This window comes from Mastigoproctus giganteus, chromosome 8, assembly GCF_048544385.1.
Source record: "Mastigoproctus giganteus isolate SK-2022 chromosome 8, ASM4854438v1, whole genome shotgun sequence".
NCBI lineage: Eukaryota > Metazoa > Arthropoda > Arachnida > Uropygi > Thelyphonidae > Mastigoproctus > Mastigoproctus giganteus.
The window spans coordinates 130,262,556-130,274,858 of NC_143582.1; the positions used below are offsets into that span (position 1 = coordinate 130,262,556).

At 38.3% G+C, this 12,303-nt stretch overlaps 1 protein-coding gene across 1 annotated transcript in view; it reads right to left on the bottom strand.

Annotated features, from left to right (window-relative positions):
- The window catches only part of LOC150081819 (RIMS-binding protein 2-like), a 1,020,459-nt gene that overhangs the window by 973,455 nt on the left and 34,701 nt on the right, over positions 1 to 12,303 (bottom strand). The gene's annotated exons all lie outside the window — the stretch shown is intronic.

Consider the following 12,303-nt stretch of genomic DNA (forward strand, 5'->3'; position numbering starts at 1 on the left):
AAAACAATAATGGACCCAATACTGAACCCTGAGGGATTACACTAATAACATTAGTCCACGATGAGCAGTGTCCATTGATTACCACTCTCTGTCTTCTCCCCATCACCAACCACCCCCTTATCCATAGCAGCAATTTGCCTCCAATGCCACACTGCTCCAATTTGTGCAGCAGTCTTCCATGTGCAACAGTATCAAAAGCCTTTCTAAGATCCAAGTATATAATATCAAAGTTATTCCCTGCATCCATTTCTTTTGTGACTGCATCATAGTATCCAATCAAATTGGTCAGGCAAGACTTCCCCTTAACAAAACCATGCTGTGTCTGAGCTATGACTGAAGTCTTGTCTAGATGATCCTGCAGTGCTTCTTTAACCAGTGCCTCCATTAATTTTCCAGGAACAGAAGTTAAACTAACAGGTCTATAATTACTCGCCCTTTGATCCTCCTTTGTGAATTGGGGTTATATTTGCACATCTCCAGTCCATGGGTACTTCCCCTGAGTCCAAGGAAGCTCTCATAATTATGGCTAAGGGTTTGCTTACTTCCTTTGCTGCTTCCTTTAATATAACTGGATAGATCCCATCCACCCCAGGTGCCTTTCTTGTATTTATCTTCAGCAATTTCTCCTCCACTTTACTCTCAGTTATTACAACATTCTCTAGCTTACTGCCAGAGTTGAATACACCTCTGGCATTCCCCTCGCTGAATAACTCCTCATGTGTGAACGTCGATGCAAAATATTCATTCAGTTTGTTAGCTACCTGAGCAGGATCATCAACAGTTGACCCATCGATATCAAGTGGACCAATCTGATTCATCCCCTTCCTTCTAGAGTTTACATAAGTAAAGAACCCTTTGCTGTTTTTCTTTGCATCCCTTGCCAAAGATTTCTCGTAATCTGCCTTCGCCTACCTAACCTCCTTTGTAACTTGGTTACAGATCAACCTGTATCTATCATAGGCTTTTGTGTCACGTGCTAATTTGTATGTATCCCATGCATTTTTCTTCTCTGCCATATGTCTCATTAGTTCATCTGACATCCTCTTAGGCCTAAACCTTGAACAATATTTCTTAGTTGGTATGTAAAGCCTAGTAGCTTCCAAGATAAGTTCTTTGAATGCTTCCCATTTTGAATTTGCTGTTGGTAGCATCATCAGTTGGTCCCACTGTATAGAATTTAAATACTGTCTAAGTCCATCGTAGTCACCTTTACGAAAGCAATAACCCTTCCCTTTACCCCTAATGGTAGTTACCTCTTTGAGTAAATCCCACTTGAGCACACTGTGATCACTGCTACCTAGTGGTTCATTTACCTGCAGATTCTGAATGCATGAAGAATCACTACTGATAATCAAATCAAGAGTATTACTCCCTCTAGTTGCCTCCCGAACATGCTGATATAGAAAACAATCATCCAATAAATCCACAAAAGCCTTGCTAGTGTGTGAGTGACCAGCTCCCAAATTCCAGTCAATATCTGGGAAATTAAAATCCCCAATTATAAGACTCTCTGATTTGCTGGCCCACTCTATTTCCCCGTACAGTTTCTTGTTATACTCATCAGAATCATTAGGCCTATAGCACACTCCTACTCTCAATTTTGATCTCCCAATGCTTATGTCACACCAAACTGACTCGACACTGCACTGTCCAGCAATGTCGACTGGATTCACTTCCTTGGATTTTATGTATTTCTTAACTAATAGCATAACCCCTCCTCCCTTCCTACCCTGTCTATCCTTTCTGTAGACATTGTACTCCCCAAATTCCAGTTCTGCATTCCTTATTTCTGTGTGACACCACGTCTCTGAAATCCCCACAATATCTGCCTTTGATGTTTTGAGCAATACCTCAAATTCATCAAATTTATTTACTAAACTCGTAGCATTGGTGTACAAGCAAGTATACATGCACCTGTTCTTTTTCTTAGCTACCCTAACACAACTCATGTGTTTTTTTGTACCCCAATGATTCCCAGCAGTCTCTGAAATATCCTGCATCTTATTTTCCAGGCTGCGGCTCATTCCAATAGAAGCAGTGCAAGAATCACTTTCACCTCTGCCAGTGGTTACTGTTAATCTATTAGTCCTTGTATCCCCCCAATTTGGCAGTTTTCCGACCCACCTAACACTGCCTCGATAGCATCAGCAAACATTCTTGCACCCTTTCTATTTAAGTGTATCCCATCCCTGTAGAAGCAGTCTCTCCTGTTAACAAGTACAGACCAGGCTGAAAAAAATTCTACCCCTTGAGCCTTGCACAATCCTTCCAGGGCCAAATTGATCAGCAGAAGATAATGAATAACCAGTAATTTGGCTTTACTGTGGTACTGTCCTCTCAAGTAGCAGTGATTAAAATCACCACCCTCCCAACACAGGGTGGAAAAGGTCAAGATACGAATCCTGTCAGTGACATGAGAAATTTCTCTGCTTTAGACTCCATCAGATTTTGAAGTTTAACATTGATAAATGTAAGATACTGCATTTATCAATGCATAGCAATAATCCTAGATTGACATACCAACTTTGTGGTACTACACTCACAGCAGTGGAAGATGAAAAAAAGACATGGGGTGATTGTGCAATCAGATTCTCTGAGCAATGCAGATAAGCTACCAGGGCAGCTCCTGGAGTTTTATCTATGATATACAGGAACACTGCAGATGTCAGGCCATCAGACTTTGAGATAAAGAGTTGGCTATGTTATTAAAGTGAATACATAGTGTGGCAATTAAATAATGAGATTGACACTACTACAAAAAAAAGAATAACACTAACAGCAAAGTAAGGTTATATATTTTTGACGTAATCACCTCCGATGAGTACACCCCGTTTACATCTTTTATACAAGTTTTGAAAACACTTCTGGAACTCCTCTTCTGGTACCGCTTTCAGCTGGTCAGTCACTGCAGTCTGGATGTCCTCTATCACCCCGTATTGTGTTCCTTTCATGGCTGTTTTCATTTTGGTGAGCAAAAAGTAATCTGCAGGAACCAAATCCGGTAAATATGGGGAGGTGTATGATGACTGAAATCGATGTTTTGCCAAAAATTGCTTGATGTTGAGGGCAGAATGTGCGGGTGCATTGGTGCGGCCGGGTCAGGGATCATCCTCTAATGACTCACATCCTTTACAAAAATGAGAAAAACCATTCAAACACTCTTGGTTGAGACAAACATTCATCAGCATAAACTTTTTTTAAATCGTCAAACGTTTCCGTATCACTTTTCCCAATTTAAATTTAAAATTTGATAACTGCTCTTTACTCCATTTTCAATTTTCTGATGACGTTCACAAAACTACTATTACTCTTTCCATCATAAATCACGAACTACTGACTGGACAAGTTTAAACTTGCACTCGTTGGAAAGAGCACACTCTAGCGGATCTAACCATGTACTATTTTGGCCTCTTACGTTAATACTAAATGCAGAGAGCACGCAGTTTCATTATTTAATTGGCGCACTGTGTAAAATCATAATTGCTGATCCTCTGACATTTACAAATTTCAGAGGATCTGCAATTATGATTTTAATCACTTGGTATTAGCAAGCACTCAGTATTTGCTTATATAACAGGGTAGAAGTTAATTATGTTGCAGAATAGTTATCTTGATGATATTGTTGTTTATTGTTGTTATGTTTATTTACTTACAATTTACTTAACAATATAGGACAATGTAAAAAGCCACAAATTGAGAATAAACTTGAAAGTGTCTGGAATTCTGCACAGATACAACAGGAGGCAATACACAATGAGTCTTGTCAATCAGTTTTACCCTGGAAAGCTTGTGCAATGCTCATGGTGTAGAGTTTTCTCAACGTCATTTGCACTTTTTAACAGAATGGGTGCAAGAATATTTGCTGATGCTATGGTGGGTCAGAAAACTGCTAGTTTGGGGGGGGGGGGGGATAGAGGGGCAATCCACTATAATCAAAATAATGTTGATTTTTGCTGCTACATGATGATTAAATCTTAATGAATCTTTATAACACTGCTCTAATTCTCCCACTTTAGAAAATCCTGGGACCACCTCCTTGAAGGATACACAAACTAATAATTTAACAGCAGCCACAAGAAGAGATGATAATGATTCTTGCATTGCTTCTATTGGGATATACAGAAACCTGAAATACAAGGTGGGGAATTACAGGTTCTTCTGAGGGTCCTCATGCAACAAGATATATGGGCTGTATTATGGTTACTAAGAATACAAACGGTTGCATATATACATGTTTGTACGTTAATGCAGGAGTACAGTAAATAAATTTGATGAATTTTAAATATTGGTTATCGACTGCAGACATTGTAGGAATATCGGAAACATGGTACTACTTCAACACAAGGTTTGAGCAATTTGAATATAATGTGAACAACCTGCTTTTTTTATTTTATTTTTTTAACTGTTAAGGTCGTCCCTGCCAACCTATGACAACCCTGCCATCTAAAGTGTGTGGATGTTGTGTTAGATAAAGGCTGATCACTACAGTGTGTGCATATACCACAGTGTGGTGTTGTATGACCTCTTAGCCCAGATGACCACAAAATGAGCAGCCACTAGGTTTCTATCCTGTGCTTCCTTCTTATTATAATACTAATACAGCTCTATTCCTGCACAGAGAGTGAGGAACATAAAGACAAGATGATAGCTACAAGGAAGAACAGGTCCATTAATAAAATGTTTGCCGAAATCATCCACAACAATAAAATTGATAGATACCCAAGGTATATGAAGGTTCATTATAATGTTTTTTCTTTAAAATTTAGATACTGACATCTTGAGAAAAAAATATATAAACAGATTGCAAGATTCACCTAAGATCTTATAAAAAAAATTACAAAATAACTGTCATCATCTTGAACCAGCATCTTATTTGAACTGTTAGAATTTAATTGTGCAGCCAAAATATTTCCCTTAACTTCCATACAAGTTTCTCTTGGAAATTTTAATAACAGCTTCTTTTAAAAATTTGATACTCATTTTACCATGTTAATTTTGTTATAATTGTCCACAAAGAATGATCACCAGTTTCAAAAAATATTAGTTTCAGTGCATGACTTAGCATAAGCAATAGCATACTTAACTAGAAAGGACAAGTCTTTGCTTGGCACTTGTAATAGGAATGATCACTATTTTTAGATGAAAACAGATAATCTCCTTGCTACCTTGCTATAACATCACTCTACAGTGTAACCAAATCCCAGGGACTAAAAGCACATGGTTACCAGGTAATACCTTTGGAATTTATGTACCCTCCACTCGATAAAAACAGTAATACTAGTAATATTATTTGCCATATAGTGCAAGGAAGCCACAGGTTTTTACTGCACCAGCAAAAAAAAAAAAAAAAAACACAACCAAGTAGATAAGAAAACAAATTATATATCCTCCCCTTCTCACACAGGTAAGTACCCAGTAGACCTTTGAATTTATTCAAACTCTCGCCCTCAACTACCTGCGAGGGCAATTTGATCCAGCTATCAACAACTTCCTGACTAAAAGAAAACTTCCTACAACCTAATCTAAACCTCAAGCCCTGTAATTTGAATTTCTGACCCCTAGTTCTGGAATTCTTTAGAACAGTGAGAATTCCAATTCATTTTGCTAATTCCTCCCAGACCCTTATAAACTCAATCAGGTCACCTATGAGGTGCTTGGTTCTAAGCTCTTTAGCCCACGTAATCAGACTCTTTCCTCATGCAGTCGTCCTTCTGTCCATCTCACCATTCAAATTGCATGTCTTTTGACCCTTTCAAGAAGCTCATTTTTTTTTTTTTTTTTTTTTCAGATGAAGTCTCCATACTTGAAGATGGTATTCCAAATGTGGTCTTACAATTGCCTTATAGAGTGGGATTATGACTTCCCTATCTCTATGGAATAGCATTCCGAAAAATCATTGATAGAACACCATGGGCTTTCTTGACTGTCTGTTTACACTATTCAGAATACTATATATTAACTCCCAGATCCCTTAACTCCTCCTCCACTGTTTTTAATTCATTCCCACCAAGTTATAATTTATTTGTGGATCGCTATTCCCCAAGTGTACGACCTTGCATTTAGCAGCATTAAAACATAACTGCCACTTCTCTGATCATTTTTGAAGTCTCTTCAAGTCATCCTGAAGGAGCACTGCTTAGCACTGATCATTAATGACTCTGCCAATCTTTATGCCATCTTCAAATTTTTAAATCATACCTTCTATCCCTTCGTCGATGTCATTTAAGAAAATGAGAAACAACAGTGGTCCAAGAACCAATCCTTGAGGGACCCTATTCCTGATGTTACACCAATCTGAAAAATATCCATTTAATCACAACCCTCTCCTTCTGCCCTGCAGTCCATCTTAAAATCTTACCAGTAATCCCAACCTGTTCAAGTTTATATAGCAACCTTGCATGAGGGACGAAGTCAAATTCTTTGCTAAAATCCAAATAAACTATGTTGAGATTATTCCCTAAATGCAGCTCATGATGCATTAAAGTAGCCTACTAAGTTAGCTAAGCATGATTTACCCTTAACAAATCCATGTTGTGTGTCTTCAAAATGTCATATCTATGTAAATATCCCTGGATTGCATTCTTAATCACTGCCACTAAGATTTTTCCAACCACTGAAGTTAGACTTACCATTCTGTAGTTACCAACTCTTAGACCGCTTTATGTATTGGCAATACATTGTCACTTCTCCAATGCAAAGAAATCTTCCCCGAGTCCAAAGATGCCCTCACACACTCTCCCTGAAAACTACAGGGTATATGCCATCAACTCCATATCAAAAGAGTGGGAACAAGGAACTGTAACATATATAAATGCAAAGAAGAGAAGGACAAATCAGACCAGACCAGACCAGACCAGACTCCTATGCAATGGATGTCAGACAGTATCAGACACCCCAGCCAGTGCTGCAGACGAACCCAACAATCACCTTGCACTGATATTGAGCTCATGAGTAACTGCATTAAAGTAGCCTACTAAGTTAGTTAAGCATGATTTACCCTTAACAAAGCCATGTTGTGTGTCCTTCAGAATGCCATATCTATGTAAATATCCCGGGATTTCACTCTTAATCACTGCCATTAAGATTTTTCCAACCACTAAAGTCAGACTTACCATTCTTACCAACCAACTTCATTCTTAGAACCGATTTTATGTATTGGCAATACACTGGAACTTTTCCAATCTAAAGGAATCTCCCTTGAGTTCAAAGATGCCCTCATAATTAATCTCAATAGTTCAATACATTCCCTTGCACTCTCACTCAAAAGTACATTGTATATGCCATCAAAATTTACCCCCAGGGGTTCACATCTGGTGAGTATGGGCTTGGCACACCCAGGGTCCTGAGCTGGATATCATCATTCTTCTCTTCTTGTTGATTCCCTTCGACTTTTGACTCACACTCTCTCTCTCTCTCTCTCTCTCTCTCTCTCTCTCTCTCTCTCTCTCTCTCTCTCTCTCTCTCTCTCTCTCTCTCTCTCTCTCTCTCTCTCTCTCTCTCTCAGGGTGACTTGGGGAATTTTTTTTTTTGGCTGGTGCAGCATAAGCCTCAGGCTTCCTTGTACCATGTAGCTAATAATAATAATAACTCCAGGAGCCTTACTAGCCTTTATGCTCAAAAGTTTTTCCAATAAACAGTCATCTATAATTACATCACTAAATTCATATGATACAGCCTCACTCACACGGCCTCTTCTCAGCATAAATGGTCTATCATCAGTAAAGGTGTATTGAAAGTACCTGTTCAATTCATCTGCAACATCAGCTGGTTGTCTAAGGGTTTTCCACACCCAGTGTACAAGAGTCTAATCTGATTTGCTTCTTTCTTCCTTGTATTCACATACATGAAAAATTCCTCATAAATTGCTCTCTCATACTGATCTGTAACAGTACCACAAATAAGGTCAAGGAGGCCTCCTTGACCTTATTTGTGGTACTGTTACAGAACAATTTGAACATGTTAGCTTCAGTACTTTTCGTCACTCTGTCTAAGGTCCCATACTATCTTTTTCTGCTCTATTTGCCTGGTCAGTTCTGCATTCATCCATTTTGGCATCCTCTTCCTGTAATATTTTCTAAAAGGTAGGTATGCATTCAGCAGACATACCTTTAAGTATTCCATAATTTAAACATATTTGCCATCCCTCGGCAATCCGCCCATTTCACAGATGCCATATAGCACCTTAAATTGTCAAAGTCCCTTCTTCTGAAGGTAAAACCCATGCCTTTATCTTTAACTACTGCAACATCTTTCTTTAACTTCCAGCTGACAATTGCATGATCACTTCCTGACAATGGTTCCTGTAGTTTAAGCCCTGTGATGTCATATGAATTGTCAGTAATGATGATGTAAGAATATCTTACCCCTAATACTCTCTCTCTCTCTAAAATGCTGGTACAAATAATAATCATCTGGTTTATTTAAAAATGTTTTCCCCATTGTGAGTTTCCTTCCCACTTATTCCAGTCAGCCTGAGGCAGATTAAAGTCACCAATAATAAGACATTCATGCTTGCTTTCCCATTCCATCTGCATGTAAAGACTCTCATCATATTCTTCACAATCTTCTAGTCTTTAGATTACTCCCACCCTCATTGTTCCTTTGCTTCTGACTAACTCACACAACGCAGATGTAACTTCAGACTCGGCCAGCAAAAGCTTCTTTCATGCTCAGACTGCTTTGGAGAAGAAGCATGACCCCTCCACCCCTTCTTTCCCTTCATAAATACATAAAGTAGTGGAACTTGTCATCACTAATTTCCAGGTGGCCCCGCTTTTCTGTTATCCCTATTATATCAGCATTAGTTGTCCTAACCAGGAGTTCACATTCAGCCATTTTATTGATAACAACCTTGAAATTACTGTAGATACAGTTGAGACTAAGTAATCTTCTATAGTTCAATACTCTGACAACCACATTGAAGTTATTTAGGTTTGTATCCCAAACTATATATTCCCTCTCATTTGAAACATTGCTCCCTCAGATCTTCTTATCAATGTCAGCTGTTGTGGCAATAAACAAGAATTCATTGGTGAGTGCAAGCATTACTTTGACCCATATCATTAGAAAAATGCAGATCTAAATTACCCTTCTCTCCCCTAAACAGAAGTTTCCCTGAACCCTTAGGGTATCCTCAGTGAGACTGGCAAAAATCCTTGCACCACCTTTGTTCAAATGAACACCATCTCTACAAAATAGATCTCTACTACCTACAAATGGAAGCCTCTCTGATAAAGAATTCCCCCCCCCCCGCTAGAGCCTTGCAGATTCCCTCAAGTCTCTAGTGAATCCCTTCCTATCGTGTCTGGGCAAAAGTGCAGACACGTGCACATTGTAAACTAACTCGCAGCATTTCTTCAGCATAGTCCTATATTTCTCCAACAGGTGGTCAGGTCATGTACACTTAATATCGTTAGTCCCCAAATTAATAATAATTCTCTCTTTACCTTCCTTTAAATCTAAAAATCTGTTGATAACATCATCAATTGTAGCTCCTGGCAAAACACACTCTGGCTCTGAACCACCCACCTTTATTTAATTTGTGGTCACAAAGGAACTGGATGCAAAAAATAATTTTGATATCATATACACGGATTTCAGGAAAGCTTTTGATACTGTTGCACATGGAAGACTAATGTACAAATTGGAGCAGTATGGAATTAAGAGCACATTGCTACAATGGATAAAAGGATGGTTGAGTGGGAGAAGACAGCAGTAATCAATGGATGCTGCTCTTCGTGGACTAATGTTAGTAGTGGAGTTTACTAGCATTTGGTTTGGGGCCTTTTTTTTTTTTATTACTCCAAAACAGCCGAAGCCTTACAGAGGAGAAATTTTTCAGCAGCAATATAGTAATCATTCTATTTACAATCTGTACACAATGCCAGGTATCAATATACAATTTCAAATATACAAGGTAATTTACAACATATACAATGCATATCATATGTTACAAGCGATTTGCATTTGAGCAAAGCTGTGGTAACAGAGAAATATGTTTTACTAACATTTGTTGTTTTCTTTTCTTGATAGTTAACAAAAAGTAGTTGCACTGATTGATTTGTGTTATTATAATCTTATGGTTATCCCTTTTTTTTTTTTTTTTGTCAATCACTTTTTAAACTTAAAGCTAAGTAAACCTATCTTTTAGTATTATTATTGTTATTATTATTAAATTAGTCATTTATTTTCATTCTCTATTAATTTGATTGTAATACCTTTGTAGCTCTTTTTTGATATTAATGTTTTCATTTAGGATATCAATGTTGGTTTCATTCAGCAATTTTGTAGTTCTGTTAAAGTAGTGGAATCTGAGTTGATCAGTTCTGAATGGCTCTTGTGCCAGCATATTTTGTCTTCTCAAGACTCTTGGAGGACAGCTGAAGTTTATGAGGTAGAGCAGCTTGGGGGCATCCAACTTTCCAGCCACAAGATGCATTAAAAATTTGCAGTCTGCCGCAGCTCTTCTTTGGTATAGTGGTACAATCCCGAAGTGTGTGCACCATTCATCGTAGGATTTTGTGTTCAATTCCAACCTAGATTTGTACACCAGGAATCTGACTATGGATTTCTGAATACGTTCCAGTTGTTTTATAAGAATTTTTGTGTGAGGATTCCAGATTTGTGAGGCATATTCTAGAATTGGGTTGATTATCATCATGCAAGCTGTTTTTATGAGCTGTACGTTGGTGAAATCCAAGAAGATTCTTTTAACCAGTCCAAGGGATTTGGAGGCCTTAGCTGTAGTTTTATTTACATGTTTGTTGAAGTTCCCTTCTCAGAAAACCAAACTCCCAAATCTGAAACCTCATGTATTCTCAATAGCTGATGATTATTAGCTTTATAGGGATAATTAATCTTGTGTTTCTTGTGATAGTCTGCGACAGACATGGTGCAGCATTTGTTTAAGTTTAGTGTTAGACCATTGTTTGTGATCCATCGGGTGATGGTGTCTAGTCCATTTTCCAGTGATTCACAGTCTTGTGTTGTTTTGATGGTTTTGTAAATTTTCAAGTCATCTGCATATGAGAGCACTTTGATGTCAACATGTTGCATACCATCTTGTATGTCATTAATATATACAGCAAAGAGTAGTGGCCCCAGAGGAGAACCCTGTGGGACTCCCCTTTGTATATGGAAAGTGGAGGAGAATTTTCCTTCAAAATATACTCTGCTTTTCCTATTTTCAAGGAAGTTAGACATAAGTGATAAGGCATTACTTGATAAACCTATGTGCTTTAATTTGAGGCAAAGCAACTTGTGTGGTACTGAATCAAAGGCTTTCTGTAGGTCCAGGTATATAATGTCTATCTGATTGTTATTGTCACGGCTAAGTTTTATGTCATGTTCTATGGAGAGTAGGTTAGTCACTGTATTGTTGGGGCCTATTGTTGTTTTCTATATTTATCAACAGTATTGATGAAGGCATATCAGGTTTAATGTCCATGTTTGCAGATGACACAAAGGTTGGCAGGTTTGTTAATGACAGTAATGATATTACACTACTTCAACAGGATCTAGAAAAGTTAGTCAGATGGACTGAGAGGTGGCAACTGACGTTTAGCATTGACAAATGCAAAGTACTTCATAATGATAGCAGTAATCCCACAGTAACATACCAACTATGCAGTACTACACTCAGGGTAGTGGAGAATGAAAAAGACCTGGGGCTGATTGTGCAGTCAGTCAGATAAAAAGTTTTTTGGGCAGTGCAGAGACTGCAAGAGTAGCTCATGGTGTCTTGTCAATGATATGCAGAAATTTTGCCAGCAGGGCTAAGGTGATTGTATAAGGCCACACCTTGAGTACTGCATACAGGTCTGGAGACCTCATTTAAGGAAGGATGTAGAGCTGCTGAAACGAGTACAGAGAAGGGCAATGAGAGTGGTGATTGGAACAAAGGGTTGCTCTTACCAAGAAAGGCTTAAGTTCTGCAAATTGCAGCGTCTGGAAACTAGGCACCTGCAAGGTGATCTGATGGAGGTGTATAAGGCCTTGAATGGGTTGAGAAACCTCAATGCTGTTTGGATTGTTCCTCTTGTCCAGATTACCTGACTGAGAAGGCATAAATTCAAATTGAGGAAGGGCAATTGTAGAATAGATATTCAGAAATTTGCTTTTAGTCAGTGGGTGGTTGATTGCTGGAACAAACTTCCATCTGTCTTTGTGGAAGTTGACAGCTTAAATAAATTCAAGGCAGAACTAGACAAACTTTTGGAGTGACTGGATGGGTGAAGTGGGAAGTTGTTTTTTTTTTTTTTTTTTTTGGCTGATGCTGTATAGGCTTGCTTTCTTGCATCATAC